We start from the raw sequence: 19,517 nt of genomic DNA, 5'->3' as shown, positions 1-19,517 counted from the left end.
GTTGTACTAATGGAATTTCTCAAACATGGATAAAAAAAACCTTGGAGTTCATTTTTTGTGCATTCTCTAACATATATTATAGTTTTCAAATTTTTTTGAGTAAAATTTTCATTTGGTTATGCCTCATATCTATTTTGTTTACGAGAAAAATGGGAGAGTGAGTTTTGGATCTGAAAAAAAATTTGAACATCCAAAATGGAAATTCACAAATGCTGAGAGATATAATTCCAAAACGTATCTGTGATTTTTATGGATAGGCAAAAAGTGGGTTGTTTGGCTCCGGTAAATATCCAACCACTTGAGAATTTGATTTTTTCTTCTCCTTGAAAATTTTGGATCATTAGGCCACTTGCAGCCTCAACATGTTTCCGGCATGCATGTCCACCACATTTAAAGCATGTTAGGATCAGTTAGAAGTCCCTTTCCTATAAAATTCCACCAAGCTTATTATGAGGAGTTGTACTAGTGGAATTTCCCAAACATGGATAAAAATAACCTTGGAGTTCATTTTTAGTGCATTCTCTAACATATATTATAGTTTTCAAATTTTTTTGAGTAAAATTTTCATTTGGTTATGCCTCATATCTATTTTGTTTACGAGAAAAATGGAAGAGTGAGTTTTGGATCTGAAAAAAAAAATTTGAACATCCAAAATGTGAATGCACAAATGCTGAGAGATATAATTCCAAAAAGTATCTGTGATTTTTATGGATAGGCAAAAAGTGGGTTGTTTGTCTCTGGTAAATATCCAACCACTTGAGAATTTGATTTTTTCTTCTCCGTGAAAGTTTTGGATCATTAGGCCACTTACATCCTCAACATGTTTCCGGCATGCATGTCCACCACATTTAAAGCATGTTAGGATCAGTTAGAAGTCCCTTTCGTATAAAATTCCACCAAGGTTATTATTAGGAGTTGTACTAGTGGAATTTCCCAAACATGGATAAAAATAACCTTGGAGTTCATTCTTAGTGCATTCTCTAACATATATTATAGTTTTCAAATTTTTTTGAGTAAAATTTTCTTTTTGTTATACCTCATGTATTTTTTGTTTACGAGAAAAATGGGAGCGAGAGTTTTGGATCTGAAAAAAAATTTGGACATCCAAAATGGAAATGCACAAATGCTGAGAGAGATAATTCGAAAAAGTATCTGTGATTTTTAAGGATAGGCAAAAAGTGGGTTGTTTGTCTCTGGTAAATATCCAACCACTTGAGAATATGATTTTTTCTTCTCCTTGAAAATTTTGGATCATTAGGCCACTTGCATCCTCAACATGTTACCGGCATACATGTCAACCACATTTAAAGCATGTTAGGATCAGTTAGAAGTCCCTTTCCTATAAAATTCCACCAAGCTGATTATTAGGAGTTGTACTAGAGGAATTTCCCAAACATTGATAACAAAACCTTGGTGTTCATTCTTAGTGCGTTCACTAACATTTATTATAGTTTTCAAATTTTTTTGAGTAAAATTTTCATTTGGTTATGCCTCATATCTATTTTGTTTACGAGAAAAATGGGAGAGTGAGTTTTGGATCTGAAAAAAAATTTGAACATCCAAAATGGAAATTCACAAATGCTGAGAGATATAATTCCAAAACGTATCTGTGATTTTTATGGATAGGCAAAAAGTGGGTTGTTTGGCTCTGGTAAATATCCGACTACTTGAGAATTTGATTTGTTCTACTCCGTGAAAGTTTTGGATCATTAGGCCACTTGCATCCTCAACATGTTTCCGGCATGCATGTCCACCACATTTAAAGCATGTTAGGATCAGTTAGAAGTCCCTTTCCTATACAATTCCACCAAGCATATTATTAGGAGTTGAACTAATGGAATTTCTCAAACATGGATAAAAAAAACCTTGGAGTTCATTTTTTGTGCATTCTCTAACATATATTATAGTTTTCAAATTTTTTTGAGTAAAATTTTCATTTGGTTATGCCTCATAACTATTTTGTTTACGAGAAAAATGGGAGAGTGAGTTTTGGATCTGAAAAAAAATTTGAACATCCAAAATGGAAATTCACAAATGCTGAGAGATATAATTCCAAAACGTATCTGTGATTTTTATGGATAGGCAAAAAGTGGGTTGTTTGGCTCCGGTAAATATCCAACCACTTGAGAATTTGATTTTTTCTTCTCCTTGAAAATTTTGGATCATTAGGCCACTTGCAGCCTCAACATGTTTCCGGCATGCATGTCCACCACATTTAAAGCATGTTAGGATCAGTTAGAAGTCCCTTTCCTATAAAATTCCACCAAGGTTATTATGAGGAGTTGTACTAGTGGAATTTCCCAAACATGGATAAAAATAACCTTGGAGTTCATTTTTAGTGCATTCTCTAACATATATTATAGTTTTCAAATTTTTTTGAGTAAAATTTTCATTTGGTTATGCCTCATATCTATTTTGTTTACGTGAAAAATGGAAGAGTGAGTTTTGGATCTGAAAAAAAAATTTGAACATCCAAAATGTGAATGCACAAATGCTGAGAGATATAATTCCAAAACGTATCTGTGATTTTTATGGATAGGCAAAAAGTGGGTTGTTTGGCTCCGGTAAATATCCAACCAATTGAGAATTTGATTTTTTCTTCTCCGTGAAAGGTTTGGATCATTAGGCCACTTGCATCCTCAACATGTTTCCGGCATGCATGTCCACCACATTTAAAGCATGTTAGGATCAGTTAGAAGTCCCTTTCCTATAAAATTCCACCAAGGTTATTATTAGGAGTTGTACTAGTGGAATTTCCCAAACATGGATAAAAAAACATTGGAGTTCATTCTTAGTGCATTCTCTAACATTTATTATAGTTTTAAAATTTTTTTGAGTAAAATTTTCTTTTTGTTATACCTCATGTATTTTTTGTTTACGAGAAAAATGGGAGCGAGAGTTTTGGATCTGAAAAAAAATTTGGACATCCAAAATGTAAATGCACAAATGCTGAGAGAGATAATTCGAAAAAGTATCTGTGATTTTTAAGGATAGGCAAAAAGTGGGTTGTTTGGCTCTGGTAAATATCCGACTACTTGAGAATATGATTTGTTCTAGTCCTTGAAAGTTTTGGATCATTAGGCCACTTGCATCCTCAACATGTTTCCGGCATGCATGTCCACCACATTTAAAGCATGTTTGGATCAGTTAGAAGTCCCTTTCCTATACAATTCCACCAAGCTTATTATTAGGAGTTGTACTAATGGAATTTCTCAAACATGGATAAAAAAAACCTTGGAGTTCATTTTTTGTGCATTCTCTAACATATATTATAGTTTTCAAATTTTTTTGAGTAAAATTTTCATTTGGTTATGCCTCATATCTATTTTGTTTACGAGAAAAATGGGAGAGTGAGTTTTGGATCTGAAAAAAAATTTGAACATCCAAAATGGAAATTCACAAATGCTGAGAGATATAATTCCAAAACGTATCTGTGATTTTTATGGATAGGCAAAAAGTGGGTTGTTTGGCTCTGGTAAATATCCGACTACTTGAGAATTTGATTTGTTCTACTCCGTGAAAGTTTTGGATCATTAGGCCACTTGCATCCTCAACATGTTTCCGGCATGCATGTCCACCACATTTAAAGCATGTTAGGATCAGTTAGAAGTCCCTTTCCTATACAATTCCACCAAGCTTATTATTAGGAGTTGTACTAATGGAATTTCTCAAACATGGATAAAAAAAACCTTGGAGTTCATTTTTTGTGCATTCTCTAACATATATTATAGTTTTCAAATTTTTTTGAGTAAAATTTTCATTTGGTTATGCCTCATATCTATTTTGTTTACGAGAAAAATGGGAGAGTGAGTTTTGGATCTGAAAAAAAATTTGAACATCCAAAATGGAAATTCACAAATGCTGAGAGATATAATTCCAAAACGTATCTGTGATTTTTATGGATAGGCAAAAAGTGGGTTGTTTGGCTCCGGTAAATATCCAACCACTTGAGAATTTGATTTTTTCTTCTCCTTGAAAATTTTGGATCATTAGGCCACTTGCAGCCTCAACATGTTTCCGGCATGCATGTCCACCACATTTAAAGCATGTTAGGATCAGTTAGAAGTCCCTTTCCTATAAAATTCCACCAAGCTTATTATGAGGAGTTGTACTAGTGGAATTTCCCAAACATGGATAAAAATAACCTTGGAGTTCATTTTTAGTGCATTCTCTAACATATATTATAGTTTTCAAATTTTTTTGAGTAAAATTTTCATTTGGTTATGCCTCATATCTATTTTGTTTACGAGAAAAATGGAAGAGTGAGTTTTGGATCTGAAAAAAAAATTTGAACATCCAAAATGTGAATGCACAAATGCTGAGAGATATAATTCCAAAAAGTATCTGTGATTTTTATGGATAGGCAAAAAGTGGGTTGTTTGTCTCTGGTAAATATCCAACCACTTGAGAATTTGATTTTTTCTTCTCCGTGAAAGTTTTGGATCATTAGGCCACTTACATCCTCAACATGTTTCCGGCATGCATGTCCACCACATTTAAAGCATGTTAGGATCAGTTAGAAGTCCCTTTCGTATAAAATTCCACCAAGGTTATTATTAGGAGTTGTACTAGTGGAATTTCCCAAACATGGATAAAAATAACCTTGGAGTTCATTCTTAGTGCATTCTCTAACATATATTATAGTTTTCAAATTTTTTTGAGTAAAATTTTCTTTTTGTTATACCTCATGTATTTTTTGTTTACGAGAAAAATGGGAGCGAGAGTTTTGGATCTGAAAAAAAATTTGGACATCCAAAATGGAAATGCACAAATGCTGAGAGAGATAATTCGAAAAAGTATCTGTGATTTTTAAGGATAGGCAAAAAGTGGGTTGTTTGTCTCTGGTAAATATCCAACCACTTGAGAATATGATTTTTTCTTCTCCTTGAAAATTTTGGATCATTAGGCCACTTGCATCCTCAACATGTTACCGGCATACATGTCAACCACATTTAAAGCATGTTAGGATCAGTTAGAAGTCCCTTTCCTATAAAATTCCACCAAGCTGATTATTAGGAGTTGTACTAGAGGAATTTCCCAAACATTGATAACAAAACCTTGGTGTTCATTCTTAGTGCGTTCACTAACATTTATTATAGTTTTCAAATTTTTTTGAGTAAAATTTTCATTTGGTTATGCCTCATATCTATTTTGTTTACGAGAAAAATGGGAGAGTGAGTTTTGGATCTGAAAAAAAATTTGAACATCCAAAATGGAAATTCACATATGCTGAGAGATATAATTCCAAAACGTATCTGTGATTTTTATGGATAGGCAAAAAGTGGGTTGTTTGGCTCCGGTAAATATCCAACCACTTGAGAATTTGATTTTTTCTTCTCCTTGAAAATTTTGGATCATTAGGCCACTTGCAGCCTCAACATGTTTCCGGCATGCATGTCCACCACATTTAAAGCATGTTAGGATCAGTTAGAAGTCCCTTTCCTATAAAATTCCACCAAGCTTATTATGAGGAGTTGTACTAGTGGAATTTCCCAAACATGGATAAAAATAACCTTGGAGTTCATTTTTAGTGCATTCTCTAACATATATTATAGTTTTCAAATTTTTTTGAGTAAAATTTTCATTTGGTTATGCCTCATATCTATTTTGTTTACGAGAAAAATGGAAGAGTGAGTTTTGGATCTGAAAAAAAAATTTGAACATCCAAAATGTGAATGCACAAATGCTGAGAGATATAATTCCAAAAAGTATCTGTGATTTTTATGGATAGGCAAAAAGTGGGTTGTTTGTCTCTGGTAAATATCCAACCACTTGAGAATTTGATTTTTTCTTCTCCGTGAAAGTTTTGGATCATTAGGCCACTTGCATCCTCAACATGTTTCCGGCATGCATGTCCACCACATTTAAAGCATGTTAGGATCAGTTAGAAGTCCCTTTCGTATAAAATTCCACCAAGGTTATTATTAGGAGTTGTACTAGTGGAATTTCCCAAACATGGATAAAAATAACCTTGGAGTTCATTCTTAGTGCATTCTCTAACATATATTATAGTTTTCAAATTTTTTTGAGTAAAATTTTCATTTGGTTATGCCTCATATCTATTTTGTTTACGTGAAAAATGGAAGAGTGAGTTTTGGATCTGAAAAAAAAATTTGAACATCCAAAATGTGAATGCACAAATGCTGAGAGATATAATTCCAAAAAGTATCTGTGATTTTTATGGATAGGCAAAAAGTGGGTTGTTTGTCTCTGGTAAATATCCAACCACTTGCGAATTTGATTTTTTCTTCTCCGTGAAAGTTTTGGATCATTAGGCCACTTGCATCCTCAACATGTTTCCGGCATGCATGTCCACCACATTTAAAGCATGTTAGGATCAGTTAGAAGTCCCTTTCCTATAAAATTCCACCAAGGTTATTATTAGGAGTTGTACTAGTGGAATTTCCCAAACATGGATAAAAAAACATTGGAGTTCATTCTTAGTGCATTCTCTAACATTTATTATAGTTTTAAAATTTTTTTGAGTAAAATTTTCTTTTTGTTATACCTCATGTATTTTTTGTTTACGAGAAAAATGGGAGCGAGAGTTTTGGATCTGAAAAAAAATTTGGACATCCAAAATGTAAATGCACAAATGCTGAGAGAGATAATTCGAAAAAGTATCTGTGATTTTTAAGGATAGGCAAAAAGTGGGTTGTTTGGCTCTGGTAAATATCCGACTACTTGAGAATATGATTTGTTCTAGTCCTTGAAAGTTTTGGATCATTAGGCCACTTGCATCCTCAACATGTTACCGGCATACATGTCAACCACATTTAAAGCATGTTAGGATCAGTTAGAAGTCCCTTTCCTATAAAATTCCACCAAGGTTATTATTAGGAGTTGTACTAGTGGAATTTCCCAAACATGGATAAAAAAACATTGGAGTTCATTCTTAGTGCATTCTCTAACATTTATTATAGTTTTAAAATTTTTTTGAGTAAAATTTTCTTTTTGTTATACCTCATGTATTTTTTGTTTACGAGAAAAATGGGAGCGAGAGTTTTGGATCTGAAAAAAAATTTGGACATCCAAAATGTAAATGCACAAATGCTGAGAGAGATAATTCGAAAAAGTATCTGTGATTTTTAAGGATAGGCAAAAAGTGGGTTGTTTGGCTCTGGTAAATATCCGACTACTTGAGAATATGATTTGTTCTAGTCCTTGAAAGTTTTGGATCATTAGGCCACTTGCATCCTCAACATGTTTCCGGCATGCATGTCCACCACATTTAAAGCATGTTTGGATCAGTTAGAAGTCCCTTTCCTATACAATTCCACCAAGCTTATTATTAGGAGTTGTACTAATGGAATTTCTCAAACATGGATAAAAAAAACCTTGGAGTTCATTTTTTGTGCATTCTCTAACATATATTATAGTTTTCAAATTTTTTTGAGTAAAATTTTCATTTGGTTATGCCTCATATCTATTTTGTTTACGAGAAAAATGGGAGAGTGAGTTTTGGATCTGAAAAAAAATTTGAACATCCAAAATGGAAATTCACAAATGCTGAGAGATATAATTCCAAAACGTATCTGTGATTTTTATGGATAGGCAAAAAGTGGGTTGTTTGGCTCTGGTAAATATCCGACTACTTGAGAATTTGATTTGTTCTACTCCGTGAAAGTTTTGGATCATTAGGCCACTTGCATCCTCAACATGTTTCCGGCATGCATGTCCACCACATTTAAAGCATGTTAGGATCAGTTAGAAGTCCCTTTCCTATACAATTCCACCAAGCATATTATTAGGAGTTGAACTAATGGAATTTCTCAAACATGGATAAAAAAAACCTTGGAGTTCATTTTTTGTGCATTCTCTAACATATATTATAGTTTTCAAATTTTTTTGAGTAAAATTTTCATTTGGTTATGCCTCATAACTATTTTGTTTACGAGAAAAATGGGAGAGTGAGTTTTGGATCTGAAAAAAAATTTGAACATCCAAAATGGAAATTCACAAATGCTGAGAGATATAATTCCAAAACGTATCTGTGATTTTTATGGATAGGCAAAAAGTGGGTTGTTTGGCTCCGGTAAATATCCAACCACTTGAGAATTTGATTTTTTCTTCTCCTTGAAAATTTTGGATCATTAGGCCACTTGCAGCCTCAACATGTTTCCGGCATGCATGTCCACCACATTTAAAGCATGTTAGGATCAGTTAGAAGTCCCTTTCCTATAAAATTCCACCAAGGTTATTATGAGGAGTTGTACTAGTGGAATTTCCCAAACATGGATAAAAATAACCTTGGAGTTCATTTTTAGTGCATTCTCTAACATATATTATAGTTTTCAAATTTTTTTGAGTAAAATTTTCATTTGGTTATGCCTCATATCTATTTTGTTTACGTGAAAAATGGAAGAGTGAGTTTTGGATCTGAAAAAAAAATTTGAACATCCAAAATGTGAATGCACAAATGCTGAGAGATATAATTCCAAAACGTATCTGTGATTTTTATGGATAGGCAAAAAGTGGGTTGTTTGGCTCCGGTAAATATCCAACCAATTGAGAATTTGATTTTTTCTTCTCCGTGAAAGGTTTGGATCATTAGGCCACTTGCATCCTCAACATGTTTCCGGCATGCATGTCCACCACATTTAAAGCATGTTAGGATCAGTTAGAAGTCCCTTTCCTATAAAATTCCACCAAGGTTATTATTAGGAGTTGTACTAGTGGAATTTCCCAAACATGGATAAAAAAACATTGGAGTTCATTCTTAGTGCATTCTCTAACATATATTATAGTTTTAAAATTTTTTTGAGTAAAATTTTGTTTTTGTTATACCTCATGTATTTTTTGTTTACGAGAAAAATGGGAGCGAGAGTTTTGGATCTGAAAAAAAATTTGGACATCCAAAATGGAAATGCACAAATGCTGAGAGAGATAATTCGAAAAAGTATCTGTGATTTTTAAGGACAGGCAAAAAGTGGGTTGTTTGGCTCTGGTAAATATCCGACTACTTGAGAATATGATTTGTTCTAGTCCTTGAAAATTTTGGATCATTAGGCCACTTGCATCCTCAACATGTTACCGGCATACATGTCAACCACATTTAAAGCATGTTAGGATCAGTTAGAAGTCCCTTTCCTATAAAATTCCACCAAGCTTATTATTAGAGGTTGTACTAGAGGAATTTCCCAAACATTGATAACAAAACCTTGGTGTTCATTCTTAGTGCGTTCACTAACATTTATTATAGTTTTCAAATTTTTTTGACTAAAATTTTCATTTTGTTATGCCTCATATCTTTTTCTTTACGAGCAAAATGGGAGATTGAGTTTTGGATCTGAAAAAATATTTTGAATATCAAAAATGTAAATGCACAAATTCTGAGGGAAATCATTCCAAAGAGTATCTGTGATTTTTAAGGATAGGCAAAAAGTGGGTTGTTTGGCTCTGGTAAATATCCGACTACTTGAGAATATGATTTGTTCTACTCCGTGAAAGTTTTGGATCATTAGGCCACTTGCATCCTCAACATGTTTCCGGCATGCATGTCCACCACATTTAAAGCATGTTAGGATCAGTTAGAAGTCCCTTTCCTATACAATTCCACCAAGCTTATTATTAGGAGTTGTACTAATGGAATTTCTCAAACATGGATAAAAAAAACCTTGGAGTTCATTTTTTGTGCATTCTCTAACATATATTACAGTTTTCAAATTTTTTTGAGTAAAATTTTCATTTGGTTATGCCTCATATCTATTTTGTTTACGAGAAAAATGGGAGAGTGAGTTTTGGATCTGAAAAAAAATTTGAACATCCAAAATGGAAATTCACAAATGCTGAGAGATATAATTCCAAAACGTATCTGTGATTTTTATGGATAGGCAAAAAGTGGGTTGTTTGGCTCCGGTAAATATCCAACCACTTGAGAATTTGATTTTTTCTTCTCCTTGAAAATTTTGGATCATTAGGCCACTTGCAGCCTCAACATGTTTCCGGCATGCATGTCCACCACATTTAAAGCATGTTAGGATCAGTTAGAAGTCCCTTTCCTATAAAATTCCACCAAGGTTATTATGAGGAGTTGTACTAGTGGAATTTCCCAAACATGGATAAAAATAACCTTGGAGTTCATTTTTAGTGCATTCTCTAACATATATTATAGTTTTCAAATTTTTTTGAGTAAAATTTTCATTTGGTTATGCCTCATATCTATTTTGTTTACGTGAAAAATGGAAGAGTGAGTTTTGGATCTGAAAAAAAAATTTGAACATCCAAAATGTGAATGCACAAATGCTGAGAGATATAATTCCAAAAAGTATCTGTGATTTTTATGGATAGGCAAAAAGTGGGTTGTTTGTCTCTGGTAAATATCCAACCACTTGAGAATTTGATTTTTTCTTCTCCGTGAAAGTTTTGGATCATTAGGCCACTTGCATCCTCAACATGTTTCCGGCATGCATGTCCACCACATTTAAAGCATGTTAGGATCAGTTAGAAGTCCCTTTCCTATAAAATTCCACCAAGGTTATTATTAGGAGTTGTACTAGTGGAATTTCCCAAACATGGATAAAAAAACATTGGAGTTCATTCTTAGTGCATTCTCTAACATATATTATAGTTTTAAAATGTTTTTGAGTAAAATTTTCTTTTTGTTATACCTCATGTATTTTTTGTTTACGAGAAAAATGGGAGCGAGAGTTTTGGATCTGAAAAAAAATTTGGACATCCAAAATGGAAATGCACAAATGCTGAGAGAGATAATTCGAAAAAGTATCTGTGATTTTTAAGGATAGGCAAAAAGTGGGTTGTTTGGCTCTGGTAAATATCCGACTACTTGAGAATATGATTTGTTCTAGTCCTTGAAAATTTTGGATCATTAGGCCACTTGCATCCTCAACATGTTACCGGCATACATGTCAACCACATTTAAAACATGTTAGGATCAGTTAGAAGTCCCTTTCCTATAAAATTCCACCAAGCTTATTATTAGAGGTTGTATTAGAGGAATTTCCCAAACATTGATAACAAAACCTTGGTGTTCATTCTTAGTGCGTTCACTAACATTTATTATAGTTTTCAAATTTTTTTGACTAAAATTTTCATTTTGTTATGCCTCATATCTTTTTCTTTACGAGCAAAATGGGAGATTGAGTTTTGGATCTGAAAAAATATTTTGAATATCAAAAATGTAAATGCACAAATTCTGAGGGAGATCATTCCAAAGAGTATCTGTGATTTTTAAGGATAGGCAAAAAGTGGGTTGTTTGGCTCTGGTAAATATCCGACTACTTGAGAATTTGATTTGTTCTACTCCGTGAAAGTTTTGGATCATTAGGCCACTTGCATCCTCAACATGTTTCCGGCATGCATGTCCACCACATTTAAAGCATGTTAGGATCAGTTAGAAGTCCCTTTCCTATACAATTCCACCAAGCTTATTATTAGGAGTTGTACTAATGGAATTTCTCAAACATGGATAAAAAAAACCTTGGAGTTCATTTTTTGTGCATTCTCTAACATATATTATAGTTTTCAAATTTTTTTGAGTAAAATTTTCATTTGGTTATGCCTCATAACTATTTTGTTTACGAGAAAAATGGGAGAGTGAGTTTTGGATCTGAAAAAAAATTTGAACATCCAAAATGGAAATTCACAAATGCTGAGAGATATAATTCCAAAACGTATCTGTGATTTTTATGGATAGGCAAAAAGTGGGTTGTTTGGCTCCGGTAAATATCCAACCACTTGAGAATTTGATTTTTTCTTCTCCTTGAAAATTTTGGATCATTAGGCCACTTGCAGCCTCAACATGTTTCCGGCATGCATGTCCACCACATTTAAAGCATGTTAGGATCAGTTAGAAGTCCCTTTCCTATAAAATTCCACCAAGGTTATTATTAGGAGTTGTACTAGTGGAATTTCCCAAACATGGATAAAAATAACCTTGGAGTTCATTTTTAGTGCATTCTCTAACATATATTATAGTTTTCAAATTTTTTTGAGTAAAATTTTCATTTGGTTATGCCTCATATCTATTTTGTTTACGTGAAAAATGGAAGAGTGAGTTTTGGATCTGAAAAAAAAATTTGAACATCCAAAATGTGAATGCACAAATGCTGAGAGATATAATTCCAAAAAGTATCTGTGATTTTTATGGATAGGCAAAAAGTGGGTTGTTTGTCTCTGGTAAATATCCAACCACTTGAGAATTTGATTTTTTCTTCTCCGTGAAAGTTTTGGATCATTAGGCCACTTGCATCCTCAACATGTTTCCGGCATGCATGTCCACCACATTTAAAGCATGTTAGGATCAGTTAGAAGTCCCTTTCCTATAAAATTCCACCAAGGTTATTATTAGGAGTTGTACTAGTGGAATTTCCCAAACATGGATAAAAAAACATTGGAGTTCATTCTTAGTGCATTGTCTAACATATATTATAGTTTTAAAATTTTTTTGAGTAAAATTTTCTTTTTGTTATACCTCATGTATTTTTTGTTTACGAGAAAAATGGGAGCGAGAGTTTTGGATCTGAAAAAAAATTTGGACATCCAAAATGGAAATGCACAAATGCTGAGAGAGATAATTCGAAAAAGTATCTGTGATTTTTAAGGATAGGCAAAAAGTGGGTTGTTTGGCTCTGGTAAATATCCGACTACTTGAGAATATGATTTGTTCTAGTCCTTGAAAATTTTGGATCATTAGGCCACTTGCATCCTCAACATGTTACCGGCATACATGTCAACCACATTTAAAGCATGTTAGGATCAGTTAGAAGTCCCTTTCCTATAAAATTCCACCAAGCTTATTATTAGAGGTTGTACTAGAGGAATTTCCCAAACATTGATAACAAAACCTTGGTGTTCATTCTTAGTGCGTTCACTAACATTTATTATAGTTTTCAAATTTTTTTGACTAAAATTTTCATTTTGTTATGCCTCATATCTTTTTCTTTACGAGCAAAATGGGAGATTGAGTTTTGGATCTGAAAAAATATTTTGAATATCAAAAATGTAAATGCACAAATTCTGAGGGAAATCATTCCAAAGAGTATCTGTGATTTTTAAGGATAGGCAAAAAGTGGGTTGTTTGGCTCTGGTAAATATCCGACTACTTGAGAATATGATTTGTTCTACTCCGTGAAAGTTTTGGATCATTAGGCCACTTGCATCCTCAACATGTTTCCGGCATGCATGTCCACCACATTTAAAGCATGTTAGGATCAGTTAGAAGTCCCTTTCCTATACAATTCCACCAAGCTTATTATTAGGAGTTGTACTAATGGAATTTCTCAAACATGGATAAAAAAAACCTTGGAGTTCATTTTTTGTGCATTCTCTAACATATATTATAGTTTTCAAATTTTTTTGAGTAAAATTTTCATTTGGTTATGCCTCATATCTATTTTGTTTACGAGAAAAATGGGAGAGTGAGTTTTGGATCTGAAAAAAAATTTGAACATCCAAAATGGAAATTCACAAATGCTGAGAGATATAATTCCAAAACGTATCTGTGATTTTTATGGATAGGCAAAAAGTGGGTTGTTTGGCTCCGGTAAATATCCAACCACTTGAGAATTTGATTTGTTCTACTCCGTGAAAGTTTTGGATCATTAGGCCACTTGCATCCTCAACATGTTTCCGGCATGCATGTCCACCACATTTAAAGCATGTTAGGATCAGTTAGAAGTCCCTTTCCTATACAATTCCACCAAGCTTATTATTAGGAGTTGTACTAATGGAATTTCTCAAACATGGATAAAAAAAACCTTGGAGTTCATTTTTTGTGCATTCTCTAACATATATTATAGTTTTCAAATTTTTTTGAGTAAAATTTTCATTTGGTTATGCCTCATAATGGGAGCGAGAGTTTTGGATCTGAAAAAAAATTTGGACATCCAAAATGGAAATGCACAAATGCTGAGAGAGATAATTCGAAAAAGTATCTGTGATTTTTAAGGATAGGCAAAAAGTGGGTTGTTTGGCTCTGGTAAATATCCGACTACTTGAGAATATGATTTGTTCTAGTCCTTGAAAATTTTGGATCATTAGGCCACTTGCATCCTCAACATGTTACCGGCATACATGTCAACCACATTTAAAGCATGTTAGGATCAGTTAGAAGTCCCTTTCCTATAAAATTCCACCAAGCTTATTATTAGAGGTTGTACTAGAGGAATTTCCCAAACATTGATAACAAAACCTTGGTGTTCATTCTTAGTGCGTTCACTAACATTTATTATAGTTTTCAAATTCTTTTGACTAAAATTTTCATTTTGTTATGCCTCATATCTTTTTCTTTACGAGCAAAATGGGAGATTGAGTTTTGGATCTGAAAAAATATTTTGAATATCAAAAATGTAAATGCACAAATTCTGAGGGAGATCATTCCAAAGAGTATCTGTGATTTTTAAGGATAGGCAAAAAGTGGGTTGTTTGGCTCTGGTAAATATCCGACTACTTGAGAATATGATTTGTTCTACTCCGTGAAAGTTTTGGATCATTAGGCCACTTGCATCCTCAACATGTTTCCGGCATGCATGTCCACCACATTTAAAGCATGTTAGGATCAGTTAGAAGTCCCTTTCCTATACAATTCCACCAAGCTTATTATTAGGAGTTGTACTAATGGAATTTCTCAAACATGGATAAAAAAAACCTTGGAGTTCATTTTTTGTGCATTCTCTAACATATATTATAGTTTTCAAATTTTTTTGAGTAAAATTTTCATTTGGTTATGCCTCATAACTATTTTGTTTACGAGAAAAATGGGAGAGTGAGTTTTGGATCTGAAAAAAAATTTGAACATCCAAAATGGAAATTCACAAATGCTGAGAGATATAATTCCAAAACGTATCTGTGATTTTTATGGATAGGCAAAAAGTGGGTTGTTTGGCTCCGGTAAATATCCAACCACTTGAGAATTTGATTTTTTCTTCTCCTTGAAAATTTTGGATCATTAGGCCACTTGCAGCCTCAACATGTTTCCGGCATGCATGTCCACCACATTTAAAGCATGTTAGGATCAGTTAGAAGTCCCTTTCCTATAAAATTCCACCAAGCTTATTATGAGGAGTTGTACTAGTGGAATTTCCCAAACATGGATAAAAATAACCTTGGAGTTCATTTTTAGTGCATTCTCTAACATATATTATAGTTTTCAAATTTTTTTGAGTAAAATTTTCATTTGGTTATGCCTCATATCTATTTTGTTTACGTGAAAAATGGAAGAGTGAGTTTTGGATCTGAAAAAAAAATTTGAACATCCAAAATGTGAATGCACAAATGCTGAGAGATATAATTCCAAAAAGTATCTGTGATTTTTATGGATAGGCAAAAAGTGGGTTGTTTGTCTCTGGTAAATATCCAACCACTTGCGAATTTGATTTTTTCTTCTCCGTGAAAGTTTTGGATCATTAGGCCACTTGCATCCTCAACATGTTTCCGGCATGCATGTCCACCACATTTAAAGCATGTTAGGATCAGTTAGAAGTCCCTTTCCTATAAAATTCCACCAAGGTTATTATTAGGAGTTGTACTAGTGGAATTTCCCAAACATGGATAAAAAAACATTGGAGTTCATTCTTAGTGCATTCTCTAACATATATTATAGTTTTAAAATTTTTTTGAGTAAAATTTTCTTTTTGTTATACCTCATGTATTTTTTGTTTACGAGAAAAATGGGAGCGAGAGTTTTGGATCTGAAAAAAATTTTGGACATCCAAAATGGAAATGCACAAATGCTGAGAGAGATAATTCGAAAAAGTATCTGTGATTTTTAAGGATAGGCAAAAAGTGGGTTGTTTGGCTCTGGTAAATATCCGACTACTTGAGAATATGATTTGTTCTAGTCCTTGAAAATTTTGGATCATTAGGCCACTTGCATCCTCAACATGTTACCGGCATACATGTCAACCACATTTAAAGCATGTTAGGATCAGTTAGAAGTCCCTTTCCTATAAAATTCCACCAAGCTTATTATTAGAGGTTGTATTAGAGGAATTTCCCAAACATTGATAACAAAACCTTGGTGTTCATTCTTAGTGCGTTCACTAACATTTATTATAGTTTTCAAATTTTTTTGACTAAAATTTTCATTTTGTTATGCCTCATATCTTTTTCTTTACGAGCAAAATGGGAGATTGAGTTTTGGATCTGAAAAAATATTTTGAATATCAAAAATGTAAATGCACAAATTCTGAGGGAGATCATTCCAAAGAGTATCTGTGATTTTTAAGGATAGGCAAAAAGTGGGTTGTTTGGCTCTGGTAAATATCCGACTACTTGAGAATTTGATTTGTTCTACTCCGTGAAAGTTTTGGATCATTAGGCCACTTGCATCCTCAACATGTTTCCGGCATGCATGTCCACCACATTTAAAGCATGTTAGGATCAGTTAGAAGTCCCTTTCCTATACAATTCCACCAAGCTTATTATTAGGAGTTGTACTAATGGAATTTCTCAAACATGGATAAAAAAAACCTTGGAGTTCATTTTTTGTGCATTCTCTAACATATATTATAGTTTTCAAATTTTTTTGAGTAAAATTTTCATTTGGTTATGCCTCATAACTATTTTGTTTACGAGAAAAATGGGAGAGTGAGTTTTGGATCTGAAAAAAAATTTGAACATCCAAAATGGAAATTCACAAATGCTGAGAGATATAATTCCAAAACGTATCTGTGATTTTTATGGATAGGCAAAAAGTGGGTTGTTTGGCTCCGGTAAATATCCAACCACTTGAGAATTTGATTTTTTCTTCTCCTTGAAAATTTTGGATCATTAGGCCACTTGCAGCCTCAACATGTTTCCGGCATGCATGTCCACCACATTTAAAGCATGTTAGGATCAGTTAGAAGTCCCTTTCCTATAAAATTCCACCAAGGTTATTATGAGGAGTTGTACTAGTGGAATTTCCCAAACATGGATAAAAATAACCTTGGAGTTCATTTTTAGTGCATTCTCTAACATATATTATAGTTTTCAAATTTTTTTGAGTAAAATTTTCATTTGGTTATGCCTCATATCTATTTTGTTTACGTGAAAAATGGAAGAGTGAGTTTTGGATCTGAAAAAAAAATTTGAACATCCAAAATGTGAATGCACAAATGCTGAGAGATATAATTCCAAAAAGTATCTGTGATTTTTATGGATAGGCAAAAAGTGGGTTGTTTGTCTCTGGTAAATATCCAACCACTTGAGAATTTGATTTTTTCTTCTCCGTGAAAGTTTTGGATCATTAGGCCACTTGCATCCTCAACATGTTTCCGGCATGCATGTCCACCACATTTAAAGCATGTTAGGATCAGTTAGAAGTCCCTTTCCTATAAAATTCCACCAAGGTTATTATTAGGAGTTGTACTAGTGGAATTTCCCAAACATGGATAAAAAAACATTGGAGTTCATTCTTAGTGCATTGTCTAACATATATTATAGTTTTAAAATTTTTTTGAGTAAAATTTTCTTTTTGTTATACCTCATGTATTTTTTGTTTACGAGAAAAATGGGAGCGAGAGTTTTGGATCTGAAAAAAAATTTGGACATCCAAAATGGAAATGCACAAATGCTGAGAGAGATAATTCGAAAAAGTATCTGTGATTTTTAAGGATAGGCAAAAAGTGGGTTGTTTGGCTCTGGTAAATATCCGACTACTTGAGAATATGATTTGTTCTAGTCCTTGAAAATTTTGGATCATTAGGCCACTTGCATCCTCAACATGTTACCGGCATACATGTCAACCACATTTAAAGCATGTTAGGATCAGTTAGAAGTCCCTTTCCTATAAAATTCCACCAAGCTTATTATTAGAGGTTGTACTAGAGGAATTTCCCAAACATTGATAACAAAACCTTGGTGTTCATTCTTAGTGCGTTCACTAACATTTATTATAGTTTTCAAATTTTTTTGACTAAAATTTTCATTTTGTTATGCCTCATATCTTTTTCTTTACGAGCAAAATGGGAGATTGAGTTTTGGATCTGAAAAGATATTTTGAATATCAAAAATGTAAATGCACAAATTCTGAGGGAAATCATTCCAAAGAGTATCTGTGATTTTTAAGGATAGGCAAAAAGTGGGTTGTTTGGCTCTGGTAAATATCCGACTACTTGAGAATATGATTTGTTCTACTCCGTGAAAGTTTTGGATCATTAGGCCACTTGCATCCTCAACATGTTTCCGGCATGCATGTCCACCACATTTAAAGCATGTTAGGATCAGTTAGAAGTCCCTTTCCTATACAATTCCACCAAGCTTATTATTAGGAGTTGTACTAATGGAATTTCTCAAACATGGATAAAAAAAACCTTGGAGTTCATTTTTTGTGCATTCTCTAACATATATTATAGTTTTCAAATTTTTTTGAGTAAAATTTTCATTTGGTTATGCCTCATATCTATTTTGTTTACGAGAAAAATGGGAGAGTGAGTTTTGGATCTGAAAAAAAATTTGAACATCCAAAATGGAAATTCACAAATGCTGAGAGATATAATTCCAAAACGTATCTGTGATTTTTATGGATAGGCAAAAAGTGGGTTGTTTGGCTCCGGTAAATATCCAACCACTTGAGAATTTGATTTGTTCTACTCCGTGAAAGTTTTGGATCATTAGGCCACTTGCATCCTCAACATGTTTCCGGCATGCATGTCCACCACATTTAAAGCATGTTAGGATCAGTTAGAAGTCCCTTTCCTATACAATTCCACCAAGCTTATTATTAGGAGTTGTACTAATGGAATTTCTCAAACATGGATAAAAAAAACCTTGGAGTTCATTTTTTGTGCATTCTCTAACATATATTATAGTTTTCAAATTTTTTTGAGTAAAATTTTCATTTGGTTATGCCTCATAATGGGAGCGAGAGTTTTGGATCTGAAAAAAAATTTGGACATCCAAAATGGAAATGCACAAATGCTGAGAGAGATAATTCGAAAAAGTATCTGTGATTTTTAAGGATAGGCAAAAAGTGGGTTGTTTGGCTCTGGTAAATATCCGACTACTTGAGAATATGATTTGTTCTAGTCCTTGAAAATTTTGGATCATTAGGCCACTTGCATCCTCAACATGTTACCGGCATACATGTCAACCACATTTAAAGCATGTTAGGATCAGTTAGAAGTCCCTTTCCTATAAAATTCCACCAAGCTTATTATTAGAGGTTGTACTAGAGGAATTTCCCAAACATTGATAACAAAACCTTGGTGTTCATTCTTAGTGCGTTCACTAACATTTATTATAGTTTTCAAATTTTTTTGACTAAAATTTTCATTTTGTTATGCCTCATATCTTTTTCTTTACGAGCAAAATGGGAGATTGAGTTTTGGATCTGAAAAAATATTTTGAATATCAAAAATGTAAATGCACAAATTCTGAGGGAGATCATTCCAAAGAGTATCTGTGATTTTTAAGGATAGGCAAAAAGTGGGTTGTTTGGCTCTGGTAAATATCCGACTACTTGAGAATATGATTTGTTCTACTCCGTGAAAGTTTTGGATCATTAGGCCACTTGCATCCTCAACATGTTTCCGGCATGCATGTCCACCACATTTAAAGCATGTTAGGATCAGTTA

The sequence above is a fragment of the Aristolochia californica genome, unplaced genomic scaffold (assembly GCF_029961685.1).
Source record: "Aristolochia californica isolate CCGP_79_NKW_82.1479 unplaced genomic scaffold, dmAriCali1.0.hap1 SCAF_11, whole genome shotgun sequence".
Classification (NCBI taxonomy): domain Eukaryota; kingdom Viridiplantae; phylum Streptophyta; class Magnoliopsida; order Piperales; family Aristolochiaceae; genus Aristolochia; species Aristolochia californica.
The sequence above is the reverse complement of the archived record's forward strand: the minus strand, read 5'-3'. Positions refer to the sequence as shown.